Raw genomic sequence first — 17,829 nt, 5'->3', positions numbered from 1 at the left:
CTTATAGTCCTCTGTACTGCCTTTTTAGCCAATGTCCGCTTCCTTGCTCAGAGGAGAAACATTTGGGAAGCATATGCTGCTGGTGACATCTTTCCTAATGCTTTATTATTTTTTTAAGTTTATTATTTTTGAGAGAGAGAGAGAGGGAGGAAGACAGAGAATCCCAAGTAGGTTCCACACTTTCAGCACAGAGCCTGATGGTGGGGCTCGAACTCAAACCGTGAGATTATGACCTGAGCCAAAATCAAGAATCAGAGGCTTAACTGACTGAGCCACCCAGACACCCCAACGTCTACCCTGTTCTGTGATGTTCCTTCAGCCCCATGCCTGGTGTAGCGAAGGGCTCAGGGAATGTTTGGGGCTGGATGGATCCGTGAGCCTCCCTTGCTGGCGGAGCTGAACACTTATCCCCAACAAACGTTGGGCTCCTTGATGGACACATGACATTGGTGGCTGAATATACATGCACCTGTGGCTTTTCACACTCTCCCCCCACGCCTCTCCAGGGACTGGGATAGGACAGATGGTCGTAGACACAGGCTTCTCAGCTCTGCATCCTCTCTGCAAATCACATTTGGGGAAAAGTTAAGTTTGTGCAGTAATACAATTTCGGTAACACAGTTTCATACTGCCGGTGAGTTGTTTAACACTCCCTGGATAAATCACACTTCAGCAGAACTCATTTGGGAACAGAAACAGAGTTTAATTTCACTGTAGGTGGCTGTGATTCCAACCCACCAGGCCCTCCCACCCCCCTAATAAATCTAGGCTGATAAGGTGAATGCAGCACTAAGCCAGGCTATTTCTGAACCCGGATAGCCTTACTCTATATTAATCGTCCTTTTCATCCCCAACACCTTGCATTCTTTGTCCCCTGAGGATAGACACCCACTTGTCTATCCTTAAATGTTAGAGATGGAAAAGACCTTTATAGTTCAGCCTCACGGATGATGATGATGATGATGATGATGAAGAAGAAGAAGAAGAAGAAGAAGAAGAAGAAGAAGGAGAAGGAGAAGGAGAAGGAGGGATTGGGGTCCAGAGAGGCCAGGTGGCTTATGGCTAGTGAGTGACAGCCTGAATCCAGATCCAGGACCCTCGATTTGTCTCTAGTGCAGGGCTCTTGTTTTCTGCCCCACCCCAGTGCACAACCTTTGATTCTGTTTTATAGCCAGGGGAGAGTCTATATGTTCAGTTTAAATTGAATACAGGTGACCACTTTACTGTTAAATGCCCTCAGCATAGAGTGAATTCATTTCCTGTTAACCCTCACAGCCTCTCTTGCCATATCTTTGGCAAGGGCCATTAAAGTCTTGGCAGATTTCTGTATAGTTAACTGCAGCCTAGGGGTAACCCTGTGTGGGTTTGACTGATAGGATTTAACTTTTAGGAAGAAAATGAAAAGCACGGGTGATAAGAGTATGTAAAGAGAGAGAGGAAAAACAATATTGTTAAATTCTCTCTTAACAGTATACCTTTTGCCCCTTTGGCTCCAAAAATCACCATATTTTGGTTTCCAAAATGGCAGATAAGACATAGAATCCCAAAACTGCTGAAGGTTATTAAAATGTATTAAAGATGCAAGCCTGGAGCTTGAAAAAACACTTGTCATTTGTCATGGAAGCTTCAGTGTTCTACGTTCTTCTGCTGATGGACTTGGGGAGTCTCGGGAGCTCAGCAACTGGTGTGCCATGGACTGTTCTGTGGTCCCCCCCTGTCTGGGGTGTGCATACTCTTGTCTATAGGGGCACTTTTAGGAGAGACACATAGGCTGGCCAGCCAGCGGGGTCCGTTCAGCCTGTACTAGGGTGATGTATGTAGCAGGAAGCCAGTTGTAGCACAGCAGGAGATAATTTTTGTCTGTACAGGGTCTTCATGTAGTAGGTCATTAGCGTTGATTTCTTGGCTTAAAAAACTGTGTATCTTCCTCTTCTTTCTTGACTGTAAAGGGCAAGGGGAAAAGAGGAGCTCATTATGCCCTGTTCTCTTCTTCTATGACCAGCTTCCCCACAGTTACGAATTCTGTTCTGGCCCTTACTGGGCAGTCTTCCTCTGTGTTGGAGGAGTGATCCCTAGAGGCAGACAGCTGAGGTTGGAGTCCTCCACCCCTAAACACTTACATCAGTTGGGATTCGTAACGTCTGTTATCCCTGGCTTCCTCATTAGTAAGTTAAGTATGGGGGTGATAATACTACCTAACTTGTAGGGTTGTTGTGAGAGTTAAATGTAAGGTGGTAGGATAACACCTAACTCAGTAGGCAGTCAGTAAAATGTTACGCATGGCTTTGTACATTTCCTTTGGGGTTTCTCTGTCAAGTTTATTGCCAGCATTTGGGAGTTCACCCTCTCCTTTAAGGCTGAAGTCCGATATTGTCTTGTCCTTGAAATTTTGCCTGGTCTCCCTCAGGAAAGTTCTGGCAAGGCTGTCCATGAACTGTTTGGGAGGCAAAGCACTTTGTGTGTGTGTGTGCGTGCGTGTGATCTTCATATATTTTCTGTGGTTTCATGATCTATACTATGAGCTTCTGGAGATTTAATAGTTCTGTCTCCATGCTCCATTTCTAGCCAGGCCTGGCATGCAGTCAGCGGTCTGTAAACGTGGAATGAATGAATGTTGGTGTTAGCTTACAGAGCCCGTGTGAGACAGGAGATTTGCTTCATTGGGTTTTCACTGATATCAAGGGCAATATTATGTGCACGGAGTTTCTTGATCGCTCTTCTTGAATCATTTCTTCTTTTTGTCCTTTTTGGGTGATGAAGCAAAGCTGGACTAGTTGGAGCCCCCAAGTGGGACCAAGAGATGTGGCTCTTACTGGACTCCGTTATAGGTCAAATGCTAACTTAATGCAGTGCATGGCACGAAGGATGCCGGTGTATTATATGATCAAATGGATTCTAGTTACTAGACTGGAAATGACTGTGGTGGGTGGGGAGGTCATAAATATACTAGTGGTTTGGGGGCCTGAAGGAGTTAAAGCTCCTCTCAGAATAGGCAGAGCAGCTCCTAGGAAGTAGCTTCCGAAGCAGGATGTGGCAAGCCGGTGGGTAAATGAGCGCGTTCTCCTTTGGAAGAAAAGGAAGTGGGTGGGGAGAAGTGAAGAGGAAGAGCTTGGTGGACGTATCTTTTTATCTTCTGCTGTAAGAACATGCTTCTCTTTGAATGCCAGACAGAGCCTGCAGAGTTTTTAACCCAAAGTGACCAGGGTCCAAAGAATGCTTAACGATACTGGTTTTGCAGTTTTCTTGTTTTTTTTTTTTTTTTTTTTTTGCCCCACAGTATCTCAAATTTAGTATGCACTGGAGTGTTGTCCTAGTAGGTTTTATTTTCTAATATTGATCTTTGGTGTATTATTGAATGCTCTTTGAGGATTCACAATTAGTGTAAAGTGTCAACCACAATCACACTCTTCTGACCAAGAATTAACTAAGTAGTTAATTCTTTGTTTTTGTTTTTACTTTTAAATAAGCTACACTCACTGTGGGGGTCAAACTTACAACCCTGTGATCAAGAGTCATATGTTCCACCATCTGAGACAGCCAGGTGCCCCTAACCAAGAATAATTTAGAAAAAAGTTTTTTGTTTTAGAAAAGCCTCTTTGATGTGTTTACTTATTTATCTGTTTCAGAACACATTCTTACCCGTTGTTTGTCCAGGTGCTCATAACAGCTTCTTGTGATACAGGACAAGAGTGTGCTTCCATTTCGAGGTTCAAAGTTACATGGCCAGTTACCGGCAGGGTTGACAGAGGGCTCCAAATTTTCTGACTTCCAAGTTCAGGGTTGTTTCCATACTCTTGGTGCCTTCTGTTAGAAGCATGGTTTATACATTGGAGGCAAATTATTGATGATGCAATTTTGCAAATAAAAAGAGCCCTCTGGGATTTGGTAATTGAAATAGGTGAGCCTCAAGCATCGCTGGAAAAGCAGCCATCACTTCTGTATGTAAATAGATAGCAATAATGCAAATGAGTGTTGGGCTTGGGAATTGAATCCAGGACTGTGGGTTGGTGTGTGAGAAATACTGTCAAAGCCCTTTTTGAGCCAGTCTTTGGACCAGGGTAACGAGAGTTTAATTATCTGGAAGAGAAGTCCCCTGTGGGCTTCCAAGGATTTGGAAAGCTGAGCTCAGCAGCTTTTAGACTTCAGATTTTTATATCTTCTTTGTCTCAAGGAAGCTAGTATATCTCCTGAGGTGTGTAGCTCGTGATTCCATTTCTGTGAAGGTTCCAAACTAGCATTTTTGCACTTATTCATATATCTCTTTTGCATATGCACATTTTGGGTGATTTGATCCCAGAACCACATACTTAAATTGTGATTATTTTGCATGTATTTTAGATATTTAAATATAAGAAAGCATTCTTATGGCATTTTTAATTTATTTTTTAAATTAAAAAATTCTTGTGACATTTTTTGGAAACTAAGATGTCAGATGGCTCTTTGCTGAACCCTAAACGTCCTGAGGCGTTCCAGACTGGTGTGCTGGGACCATCTTTTTTTTTTTTTTTTTTTAACTTAAGATTTAAAATTTTTCTCTTGAGGTATAATTGATGTATAAGTGTGCTGATTTGATACGTTTATGTATTGCACTATGATTACCACCATAGCTTTAGCTAACATCTCTAGGGTGTCACCTAATTATCATTTCTTTTTTGTGGTGGGAACATTTAAGATCTAATCTCTTAGCAGCTTTGTCGTATATGATACAGTATTGTTGACTCTAATCTCCGTACTGTGTATTAGGTCTCCAGGCTATTCATCTTCTGCAAGTTTGTACCCTGTGACCAACATTTCCCTAATACCCCTTCCTCAAACCTAATTCTTTAGCATGGTGTGCTGTGTCCTTCATGGTCTAGCTCCAGCTTACCTTCCGGCCTCTGTGCGCTCTCCTGGATGCACCTACCTTCTGGCCACTTGGAACTGCTTGTAACTTTCAGTGCCTTTTTATTCATGCTGATGCCCAAGCCTGGGGTGCTCTTTCCCCTGCTGCAAATTGAGTTATCCTTCAGGACTGAACCTGGGCATTATGTTTTCTTTCCTTTCCTAATCTTGGAATTGGAAGTCTTATCTCTGTTCTCATAGCCCCCTGTGCCCACCTCAGTGTTTACCATCTCCCTTACCTTACTCACTGCTCTGCTTGTTAGTATCCTTCCCTTTGTTTGGCTTGCACTGTGATACCTGTCTCTTTCATTCTTTCATCTCTACATTTTTGTCTCCTTGTCTCTTTCTTACACACACACACACACACACAGCCTGGTGAGGGCAGGGACCAGTCTTCCTCATCTGCACCTTCTTAGCCTTTAGCACAGATTGTGCCTGTCACACAGTGGGTGCTCTGTGAATAATCTGCATTGCATTTTCACAGCTGTGGGCGTAAATGGGTATCAGCCAGATGTCTACCCAACTTCCCCGTCCCCTGCCCTCCTCTAGATTGAAGTGGTCCTGCAGGTTTCCATTCTCCTGGTCACTTGTGCTTCTGTAGGACCCATGTTTCCCTTTCTGTGTTGTTTTTTTTTTTTTTTTTCTCTTTTTCTTGCTCTGTGTTGAATCAGCTTGGAATTCGGCCCCTTTTTTCCTGATTTTCACCAAACAACAAGAATGAAACATACAAAAAGCTATTTTCGTGCAATGCAGATTGGACTGAAGGTCTGGGGTAGGGAGGGTGTGTTACATTATAGCAATAAAGACAGCTTAAAATCTTACGGCGTTAGATATCTTTGGTTTTAAATGATCTTTGCCCCGGTGCCTTCTTTCCTCCTTTGCTACTTTACAGACACTCTTCAAACAGGCTTCTCCCAGCTTATTCTGCCGCCTAAATCATTTCTCCAGCTCCACCACTATGTGCTGTTCAGATCTGCTCCTGCCTATGCCATGGCTGAGGATCAGGCCCTTTTAAACTGTCGGCAAGCCTTCTGGTCCTCTGGTAGCCCTTGCTGTGAGGGGGGTTTGTTAACACAAACACTTAACCAACCCGCTGCCCCCGTCCCTCCTTTCAGAAGACAGAAACAAGCACTGTGGGTTTTGGTTTTAATTAAGTTTTCCCTCTGGTCTGTGATTTTACTTCTGCCAGGTACATTTTGACCCTACCAGGCCAACTGCTATTAATTTGAGGACCTAACTAGTAGTTTTCTACAAGGTGAGCACTTGTATGGACTTCTAGTCATGGTCCTGCAGGATTCCCTGAGCATTGCCAGATGGTGATGTGGGGAGTATGATTTTTCTCGGAGATGATGTATGCCAAGAGGTGAGGTTTGCTGACCCCTCTGGTGTGTACTTGGATCAAAGAGAGGGGCCAAGCTGTAATAGACATGTTGTTCATGTGCTTAAGGAAAGAACAGGTTTGGAGAATTGATGATTTCTCCATGTGGACTAGAATTGGAGATGCATTTTGAATGCTGTTTCTTCTGAATTTATCTTCCTGCCTTAGCTGTGCTTCTGAGCATTGGCTCTCTTCCTCTTTTGCCTTGGGGACTCGAGTTTCCTCATGGCTCTGGGTTATGAGGTCTAGGATGATGGCCGCATCGGGTCCTGTACCTTTTTCTCTCGTTCAAGAACAACTCGCACTGCTGATTCCCAGAGCAGCATTGGCCATTACTACACAGGCAGTTTCTAAAAGGTCTTTCTCTATATCAGCGTCTCAAAATCTGGGGTCAGATACATCATCTTTACAAGGTCACGATCAACCAACTTGTCCTTTCAGGAACACACCCATTGTGTGGCCACCACCAGGCCCAGGGCTCCCTTTGATTTTTCTGAGGGTGACCACACACTTACTGGATGTTCCACTTGGGTTGTCTATGGTATTTTCTCCCTTTCAGTACTCTCTGCTGCCTCCTCTCCACCCTGCCTCCCTCAGTAGGCCCCTGGGTCTCTTATGGCCACCCAAATTCTTACTGCTTCTACTAGTGTGCTTCACCTGGGCCGTGTCCTTTCTCTTCCCTTCCTGTCCCATTCAAAATATATCGGCCTTGGATGTTCCCTCTGAAAGGAATTCCTCGTTGGGTAGATTTGTTGTCTTTCCCGGGACCTTTTAGCACAGCACAGTTCTTTGCTTCAAAGGAATCGGTCACTAAAGGGTACACACCTGTGTTAGGGTTGATCAGGTGGGCGATTTGTTGGAAGGACATGAGATCTTTGGCTTGTGGTATGGAGAGAAGGTAAGTTTTGGAGTTCCAGCCCTGGTCTTAATTGCTCCTGGCCTCCATCTCCATTTCTGTAACATGGGAACAAAATACCTAGTTTTTAATGCTGTTGTGAGGACTAAGTTAGTGGGTATAACATGGCCAGCATTTAAGAAGCTCATCTCAACTACATTTACATTTCATTCTTTATCAGACAGTTCTTACGTACCTCTTTCCCCCTCAGGTAAAGGTGATACTCCTTTCTGTCCTTCATTTTCTCTTTTTTCTTTCCCATCTGCCTCCAGATTTCATCACTTTCTCTCTCTCTCTTTTTTTTTTTTTATTATTTTTTTGGTACTTCTCTGGAAGACTGATCCTTTAGGAATTAATTCATATATGGCTAATATGAAACAAATTTTGTCCACTGGAGCAGAGGAAAGCATTGTCTGTCAGTTGTTTCAAGCAACAGTATGACACCCCCTCTCCGATCCAGGATGTTGTTCAATATTTAAGAAGAGTCTGCCTGAGTGGGTGGTCCTGCCACTCCAGAGGTTCCTCTGTGTGGGTGTGTGCCTGCGTGTGTTTTTCAGCGTGACTCTCTACAGAAACATGCCAGGGGAAGGCAGTTTGTATAATTTCGGAAGCCTGTTTGATTCCAGGGGCAGGGGGGTATTGCCTGTTGTTGTTGTTATTATTTTGCTTATGTTTTTGTTTTTTAAGGATAGGAATATGTGATTTTTTTTTTTTTAAGTAGGCTTCCTATCCGTTTTGGGGCCCGAACTTATGCCACGATCAAGAGTCACATGATCTATTGACTGAGCCAGCCAGGCTCCCGTATTTATCTTTTTTTAAAAATTATTTAAACCTGTTTTCTTGACTTTGAGAAACATTTGTTGATTGGCCTGGAAGCCACTTGATTTAAAGTGACGTTGAAGAGAAACACTTGTCCTGACTCTCGTTTTAAGTTCTATTCCTCTAACACTGTTTGCTTATAATATTTTTAATCCCTATTCTATATCATTTTCTACAGAGTAGACCATGTTAGAATGCCCTTTCTCCTTTTTTTGCTATCTAAATCTTACGTATCATTCTAGCCCATCTCTGGTCTCCCGCCCCTACAAAACTCAGTGTGGTTAGGCCGGCATCTCCTGAACTACGGAGCTGTCAGTGTCTGAGGCCTCGAGAAAATCAGGGGAACTGCAAGACAGTTTTTGCCCCACAGTCTTTGTTGGGAGTGGCCGCGAAACCAGTGAAAGGCCACAAAGGCGGTATTTAACTACATTGTACATTTTTGCCAGGCTATTGATTTATTGCATGAAAACATACGGATACAGGAGTTTCATCAGAATGGGGCTGGCAGTGGTGATCACATCATGGTGTTGTTAGGAGACCAAAGGGGCTCCTCTACATTGCTCAGAATGCCTGTCATACTACGGGTCCTTAGTAAATCAGTAGTGAGCACTATCAAATCAAATGTTACCCTTGCTAACCAGTAATTAGCTGCCGACAGCATAACAGTATTAACTACTTGTTAAGCCCTTCAGATGATTCCAACATTTTTTTGCATTACACGCTTATGTAATCTCCACTACAACCTTTTTTTTTTTTTATAATTTTTTTAATGTTTATTTTTGAGAGAGAGGGAGGGAGGGGGGAGTGAGGGAGGGGCAGAGAGAGAGGGAGACACAGAATCCGAAGCAGCCTTCAGGCTCTGAGCTGTCAGCACAGAGCCCGACGTGGGGCTCCAACCCATGAATCGTGAGATTGTGACCTGAGCTGAAGTCGGACGGTTAACCGGCTGAGCCACCCAGAAACCCCATTTTTTATTTTTATTTTTTTGTAAGTAAGCTCTACACTCACTGTGGTGCTTGAACTCACAACCCTGAGATCAGGCGTTGCCTGCTCTATTGACTGAACCAGTTAGGCACCCCATCCACAACAGCCTTTTATTTAGCATCACATAATTGGCTTAAAGAGCCCTTAGCTGTCTGTATGCCTCTTGCTGCCACACTTAGGGCCTTCTGGTGTCAAAATGCATGTATTCTCAGAAAATGCCTGGGAAGATAGAGCAGTATAGTCTCAAAGGAGAAAGCAGTGATGGGACGACTGGGTGGCTCAGTTGGTTAAGTGTCCGACTCTTGATTTCAGCTCAGGTCATGATCTCATGGTTCATGAGATCGAGCCCCATGTGGATTCAGCGCCTATGGCACAGAGCCTGCTTGGGATTCTGTCTCTCCCCCTCTGGCATGCGCTCTCTTTCTCTTTCTCTTTCTCAAAATAAATAAATAAACTTAAAAAAAAGGCAGTGAGGGGCACCTGGGTGGCTCAGTTGGTTAAGCCTTCAACTTCGGCTCAGGTCATGATCTCACGGTTCATGAGTTTGAGTCCCACATCAGGCTCTGTGCTGACAGCTCACAGGCTGGGGCCTGCTTCAGATTATCTGTCTCCCTCTCTCTGTAACCCCCCTCCCCACCGACTCAACTCACTCACTCTCTCTCTCTCTCTCTCTCTCTCTCTCTCTCAAAAATAAAGAAACGTTAAAAAAAATTTTAAAAAGCAGAATGGGAAAATGGCCAGTGTTTGTGGAGATGCCTGGCCCTGGGACTTAGCTGCAGAGTTCAGTCCTTGGAATACTACAGGACGAATCTGATGTTAGGATTAGAGACTTCTAGCATTGAAAAGGACTTTAAAGACCACGTAGTTTAACTTGCCTATTTTACCTATGAGAAAAATTGAGGGGAAGTGAGTGAATAGTTCACAGACCAAGTAACTTTCAGAGTTGAACCCATGTCTGACTCGCAAAGCCCTCGCGCTTATTAAGCATGGAGTATATTATATGGCAGCCACATGCGTGGTTTGTTTGTCTGTTTGTTTTTCTTTCTGGTAGTTTTATGTCCCTTTATGAAAGACCAGCCTTGTGCTGACCCAGAAGCCGCTGATTTCCTGCCTGTGTCACTCGCCCTGGGTCTGGGGGCTGCTTTCAAGAGCAACGACTGTGAGGCTTTGCTCACCTATACATCTGTCAGCAAGCAGAGAAGAGTAGGTGGCCAAGAATTGATTTACATTAGCAGCCAGCCTCAAGGAAAAGGGAAAAAAATACTTGTGCTACATTCAGTGAAGCACATTACGAACTGGGCGAGAGAATGGCTGTACTGAAGCGTGTCTTCCCACAGCTGCCTGAGAATCTAAGCCCAAAGCTGGGTTCAACACCAACATGAAGCAGAGGTCTAAGCCGGAGGAGGAATAGGAAACTTTCCCCTGCCCAAGAACTGCCACAGATGCAAGGCAGAGTTTTGGTTGCCATGGAGAGCAGGGGAAGTCTGAGTTTACAGGGCCTGTTCAAGACCAGGACAAGAGAGAACCTCCCTATGGCTACCACAGGCACAGTGTCTGGCTTGTGCCATGTACAGTTTGAGGCCCTGGTCGTTACTTCGCGTCGTTACTTTGTGTCCAGCAGTACGTGTGGACTGCTTTTTCCTTTAAGACTATACTGACTGTTTTATCTTCCCAGGCTTTCTCTGGGGATGCATGCATTTTGACACCTAGAAGGCCCTTAGGAAAGCAGCAGGAGGAATACACAGTTAAGGGTACCTTCAGCCAGTGATGTGATGGTAAATCAAAGGTGGTCATAGAGATCCCGTGGGACTATTATGCACGAGTGATAGCAGTCCACCCCTGGGGGAGGAGCAAGGGCATGGAGAAGGACCCCACTCTGTGGCCAGGCATCATGGGACGGTTCAAAGCTGAGGGAGGCATGGGAACACTGAAGGGGAAAAAAAAACCCTCTGCAGCTTAGGCTCCACTCTCAGCACAAGACAAAACCCGTTGCTCGAGAAACTTGCAGCCTGTGGTGCACTGAAATTACCAGCATTCACAAGAAAACCCAAACCTAGCTCCATTCCTGACTAATACAGCATGACCGAAGAATGCACCCATTTCTAAGCATAAAGACAATTTCCCTCAGTCCTTAGTCTTCTATTACGATGCACCACTCAATGCAATATTAAAATGCACAAAGAATCACGAGAGAAAAAACAACCTGCAAGAGATAAGGCCAATAACAGAACTAGACTCCGGTGAATCGGAGCTTTAAAATAACCATCATTTATGGACGACCTGCAAGAACAAATGAGGAGTTTCAGAAGAGATGGAAACTAAAAATGGAATCGAGTGGAAATGCTAGAAAAATGCTAGAAAAAACACGATATCAAAGGTCAACAGGTGTATCAGCAGACCAGAGGGAACTGAGGAAAGAATCAGTGACCCTGAAGATAGGTTGAAAGAAATTATCCACACTGGAAAAAAAAAAAAAGAAAGAAAGAAATTTAAACTGAGACGCAAGGAGGAAAAGGATAAAAAGAAATCTGATCACAGTATCTAAGATACACGTATATAGACAGAGGAAGAGATGGGCATTGAGAGAGAGACGAGACAGACAGACACTGACCTGACCGGAACTTGTAAAGGGATTGGCTTATGTGATTGTGGAAGCCTAGGCTGGAGGTCCGTGGAAGACTTGAAGTTGGGAGTCCAGAGGCAGGCTGCTGACAGAATTCCTTCTCTGGGGAGGTCAGTCTTTGTTCTTAAGGCCTTAAACTGAGTGAGGCCCATTCACATTATGGAGAGTAATCTGCTGCTTTACTCAAAGTTCACCAGTTTACTCAAAGTTCACCAATTTCCAACTCCCCCCGCCCCCAAAACCCCACTTTAGTAGAAACATTCCAAATCAAGTTTGACCACATACCTTAGCACTGTGGCCCTGCCATCCTGTTACCCTGCCACCTAAAATTAGTCATCATGTGTCTCTTAGTTACTGCTCCCCACTCCAAAGGGTGTTCACTTTTCTCCTTTATAACTGCACAGATGAGTTTTGCCCCGTTTTTTTGTTTTTGTTTTTGTTTTACCTAGATGCAGAAGAACACATTTTTTTTTATGACCTAGAGTTTTATTGCCTAGTTAGTTGAGCAGCCCTTCCCAGCATGGCCTGCAGGGTTGAGGTGTAAGGGTATAGAGCCTCTTCTCCACCTTGTTGTTTGGGGCTGGCCTAAACTGCACTCCCTACCACAGATGGGCTGGCCGAGGCTGGAGTCTGGAAAGTGGTTAGCTGTGCCTTTGGCCCCTCTGCCTTCCTCTGTCAGGCCCATTCTTCTTTCTTCCTCTCTTCCGCTCTTTGTAACCCCCACATCCCCGCTGTCCAGGGTTTGACTGTATAGAGAACCTAAGACCAGTTCTCTTTTTTCCCCTCCCATCTCCCTTCTTTTGAAGATCCTCAGCTTTTCAACCTGAACGCACCCTCAGTCTTTGTACTTCCTCAGCTGGGTGTCACGTGCCCAGGCTTGGATCTCAGAGATAACCGGACAACCACACTGCCCCCCCCCTTTTTTTTTAATGGGTGTGGAAACTGAGGACCAGAAGGGTGGTAGCTTGCCCAAGACCTCATAGATGGGAGTGATATAGGGTGAGAATTGAGGGATTGCAGTGTTTGTCTCTTGGTGCTGTTCCCCCTCAGCTTAGGTCTCCTGTCTTCCCTATTCTTTCCCTGCCCCGGTGGTGTTCCTATCTGCCAGATGCCACAGGGGACAGAGAACTTCCCAATGCCCTGGGCTCTCTGAGGACACCCGCCTGCTGGTACTGGGACCCTTTCTTTCCTCCAGCTCAGTGATTGATGGTCACCCTCTGCTCTTCTCTCCGTGCTCCTTCCTGGCCAAGGCAGGGCCTGCCACCCAGGGCTAGAGCAAGGCTCAGGTTGGTGACAGGCCAGCATTTGTGTGCTACTTGGTTCATTTCTGTTTGGTGTGTGGCCATTTGAAGATCCCATTCCTTTGTCTAGACGTCACCTCCTTCCCCCTTCCCATTTCAGTGACCATCAGGGTCGGGGAAGGCAGTGTGAGGCCTTGAACGAAGCTCTCTGTTCTAGGAGCTGAGAGACCTGGGCCTCCGTTTACTCACCTTTGAAATGGGTTGGATCAGGGGGTCTTTAACTTTCCCTCCTTGTGCTACATTGTCCTGCTTCCTGATTTAAACCACTGAGCCACAAATGCAAGATTCCAGTTGTGGCGGTGCAGTTAGGCGCAGCAGATGGGTGGGATGAGAGAGAAGGAGATGTTCCGGCCCATAGGATCATCCCTCTCCACCCACTGCATTGTGCCTCCCTGGAGTTTTCAGAGCACAAATGACAGCCCTTGTTTTTTTCCACATTCCTTGCTCTTCTCTGCATTCCCATTTCAAACCTATAATCTTGTATCTCGACAGACTTGTGTTTACTGTAAGACAGCCGTGGTGTGGAATGCACGTGACCGTGTGTCATTTTCTCTCTGCTGTGGTCAACAGGGTGATGGGGGTCAGATGTCACTGCTGGTCCCGTGTGTGTCAGATAGTTCTTGTTCTGGCCTCCAGGTTCCTTTCTCAATTTGCTGATTTCAGTTAAAACCAAAGATTGTGAAGGAGACAGGTCTTGCCCTCTGAGATTTGGAGATTTGTGGCCCCTCTCTTCCTATTTCCTTTGCTTGAAGCATTTTGCCTTGGGGTGGGGCGGGGCAGAAATGAGCCTTGTTGAACACCATTGAGTCCCTGTGCAGGAGGAAGCAATACTAAAGAATGTTACATTATTGATGGATTTCTTTTTAATGAGTACTGAAAGCCATTTTGATGCCAGGATTTTCCTTTCACCTTCAGATAAAATCCTTGGTCTTTCATTCTCGGCAACAGTTCTTTTTTTTTTTTTTTTTTTTTTTAATTTTTAAAAAAAATTTTTTTTAACGTTTTATATATTTTTGAGACAGAGAGAGACAGAGCATGAACGGGGCAGGGGCAGAGAGAGAGGGAGACACAGAATTGGAAGCAGGCTCCAGGCTCTGAGCCATCAGCCCAGAGCCCGACGCGGGGCTCGAACTCACGGACCGCGAGATAGTGCCCTAAGCTGAAGTCAGAGGCTCAACCGATTGAGCCACCCAGGCGCCCCATAATTTTTTTTTTTTTTTTTTAACGTTTATTTATTTTTGAGACAGAGAGACAGAGCATGAATGCGGCAGGGGCAGAGAGAGAGGGAGACACAGAATCTGAAACAGGCTCCAGGCTCTGAGCTGTCAGCACAGAGCCGACGCAGGGCTCGAACTCACGGACCGTGAGATCATGACCTGAGCCGAAGTCGGCCGCTTAACCGACTGAGCCACCCAGGCGCCCCTCGGCAACAGTTCTTTAAAAAAAACTTTTCAAGGGCTTTAAGAGTTGTTAAAGGAAAGGCAGTCATTTCTGGATTCCACGGTGGCTGCCTTGGCGGTGGCTCCTCGTCTTCCAGCCTACCGGCACTTGCCTAACATTAGTTTACAGGTGTGTGAAAATTCCATTATTCCTTCCCATTCGTTTTCTGTTTCGATTCTCCCCTGATTAAGGAAGCATGGAGTTGTTACTCCATTTTACAGACGAGAAAACTTGAGATGTGTCAAAGTTAAATGACGGGTCCATGGTCACACAGCTAGTTGTTGACTACTAGGGGATAAGAGTCCAGGATTGCTGATTACTAATGGCTTGGTAGCTTGGCAACACCATTCCCTACCCCACCCCCCCACCCCCCCAAGTCATCAGGAAAGTCTTGCCACCACAGCGCACAGCCTTTGGTGTGGCATAGCCTTCTGAAAGCATGAATCAGGAGCCAGTTCCTTAGCTGGTAGGGTAGGTGGTTAGGCAGGAGAGCATAGAAGGTCGAAGAAGGAGGAAGCCAAGATTTAGTTTTTCTTCCTGAAGGTGGGAGAATTACTTAATTCTACAGAGAGTCAGGAAAATGAGCAGAGTCAACATTTCCTCTTTTTCTTTGCCAGATGGATGGGGTTTCTTGTGGCCACTGTTACTTGCAAGGCAGTGTTCAGCTTGATGTGCGGGGAGGATTGCATCTGGCGTGAAGGACTCTTTGCATAGGTATACTGTCTTCATGTATGAGCGAGCGCTGGTATGGCACATGTCCCACACTGGGACCCTACCCACGTCTGTAAGTGCCCTCCCTTGCAGGTGTTGAACTTTTTGAAGAGGTAGTGCAGCATAAGATTAGAGATTCTCTCTGCCCAGGTTTCAGTCCTTGCTCACTAGCTGTGTGACATTGGACAAATCACTTCACCTGCCTGTGCTTGAGTTTGCAATCTGTTGTAATTGTAGGGTTGTGGCTGAAATGTATTAGCAAGTGCAAAACAGAGTACGGGCAGTGTTGTGACGAGAGTGGTTTCCTTCCATTCGGTCCTTCCCTCTTCCTCATCCTGCTCAGCGTTCCTGCCTCACAGAAGCCTTTGGAGGCTGCATTTCCAGCCTGACTCCTGAGCCCTACAGGCAGCTGTAACCTCATCGAAGTTTTAGCTGTGACGGTCTGTCTGTGTTTGACATGTGTCTCTAAATGTTGTCTTTGATGGGTTCCTCTGTGGACAGACCTCAGAGAAAGGAAACCTGAAGGTGGCACCGTGCCCTTGCAGCCATGCTTGTTCTCGGTCCCTACCCCGACAGACGGGGCAGCTTAGTTGAGCCTTTAAGCAGGATGAGAAAATTGCCAGCTGTTTTAGTCTGTTTGGGCTGCATAACAAAATGTCATAGACTGGTTGGCTTAAACAACAGAAATTTATTTTTTCATGGTTCTGGAGGCTGGAAGACCAAGGTGAGGGTGCCAGCACGGTCGGGCTCTGGCGAGGTCCCTCTTCCGGACTTGCGGACAGCCATCTTCTCTTGGTGTCCTCACACGGCCTTTCCTTGGCGTGTCCACGGAGGCAAGGAGGTCACCTCTCTTCTTCCTGGTCACCAGTCCTATCTGATTAGGACTCCACCCATATGACCTTACTTAACCTTAACTACCTCCTAAATGTCCTGTCTCTAAACATGATTACATTGGGGGTTAGTGCTTCAGCAGGAATTTTAGGGAGATGCAGTTCAGTCCATGGCACCATCCATTCTTCCCTGAGAGCTGCCCAGGGAGGAAACTTGGTGAAATCAGCCTTGTGTGCTCTGTGGCCCCATGTACAGTTACTTGTAAGGCAGTATTGGATCTTTCCATAGACTGGGGAGGCAGTAGGTCTCAACCTCCCTGCCTTCTTGAGAGTTGGAACAGAGGGTGAGCGAAGAGTAGAAGATGATGCTTACTCCTGCCCTTGAAGCTCAGAAACAGTGTGTATGTTGGGGGTTGGGCACCAACCTTCTGATGTGTAATGATGCCCTGTCTTGTCGCCATGTTGTTTGTTTAGACTGGGACTAATCAAATGAACCACCGTGGACGCTCTCTTTACCACCCTGTTCTTATAAACCCCCCAGGAATAATGAATGTTTTTTCGTTCTCTGTAAAACAACCCATACTGCTCACCAGCCTGCTGAATGCACAGCTAAGCAGCCTGCTCTCTGCCTTGCCCACTCGCCTCGGCACCCACTGGCTGAATTATGTGCTTACCCAGGACCAGAGTGTTCCCAGCATCTGTGCCCAGCATCGTTTGTTCGGTTGTGGCTGGCATTGCAATTAAGTAACATACTTCAGTATCAGATAAACTGGTGAAATATGACTGCAAATGAAGTGGAATCCCCCCCCCCCCCCCCCCCGCTTTGAACACTAATTACAAGCCATGGAAAGACTCAATAAGTCCAACTCACTAAAACACATTACTGTCAAATTAGATGAGCATTAAAATTGAGGGAAATCATAAAACTCTTACAATTTTATTTATTTATTTATTTTTTTTTAATTTTTTTTTTTTTTTCAACGTTTATTTATTTTTGGGACAGAGAGAGACAGAGCATGAACGGGGGAGGGACAGAGAGAGAGGGAGACACAGAATCGGAAACAGGCTCCAGGCTCTGAGCCATCAGCCCAGAGCCTGACGCGGGGCTCGAACTCACGGACCGTGAGATCGTGACCTGGCTGAAGTCGGACGCTTAACCGACTGCGCCACCCAGGCGCCCCAATTTTATTTTGATATTACTCAGTAAGTGGCTACATTTTTACTCTGAGGACTCAGGAATTGGAAGTGATAGACGATGTGTCGTTTGCTGGTTCATGTGAGGAAGATGGCACCGGGCTCTTACTAGCGGACTCTTACTCAAAGAGAGGGCCTTGCCCCGCCTACATTAGAAGATGGGGGAATAAATGCACCTTTATATGTATATTATATGCAAAAATAAAAATTTTAGGTAGGTATTTTTATGATTTCTTTGCTTTATTTTGATTAACCTGGTTCCGGACCTGATCACATTAGAGAGGAGGGTTTTTGCTGTTACCATAGAGTCTGTTGTGATAGTTTGGTTTGATTTCAGTTTAGTGCTTTTAGGGAATAGATTTTATTTTGTGTGTGGTGCCAACTTAATAATCCAACCCTAGCGGGGCTTTGGGAATTGGGGTTTTCATTTTTTTTTTTTTTTTTTTTAATATTTATTTATTTTTGAGAGACCGAGCACGAGCAGGGGATGGGCAGAGAGAGAGGGAGACAGAATCCAAAGCAGGCTCCGGGCTCTCAGCTGTCGGCACAGAACCCGAGGCAGGGCTCGAACCCACCAAATGTGAGATCATGACCTGAGCCAAAGTCAGACGCTCAATCAGCTGAGCCACCCAGGCGTCCCGGAACTGGGATTTTAAAGCAAATGAAGGTGGCTCGTTTTGGATATTAGCAGATTCTTTGGTTCCTTCTGTAGACTTGCAGCATAGTGAGCGAGGCCTCGTTTTACAAATGAGGAAACAGAGGCCTTGAGAGGT

General features: G+C 45.5%; 1 protein-coding gene across 2 annotated transcripts in view; it reads left to right on the top strand.

Moving 5' to 3' along the window:
- Positions 1 to 17,829, top strand: part of MAP2K1 (mitogen-activated protein kinase kinase 1) — an 80,607-nt gene that overhangs the window by 21,311 nt on the left and 41,467 nt on the right. The gene's annotated exons all lie outside the window — the stretch shown is intronic.

The sequence above is a fragment of the Neofelis nebulosa genome, chromosome 7 (assembly GCF_028018385.1).
Source record: "Neofelis nebulosa isolate mNeoNeb1 chromosome 7, mNeoNeb1.pri, whole genome shotgun sequence".
NCBI classification, from domain to species: Eukaryota; Metazoa; Chordata; class Mammalia; order Carnivora; family Felidae; genus Neofelis; species Neofelis nebulosa.
This window is presented reverse-complemented; position numbering and strand designations above follow the sequence as displayed.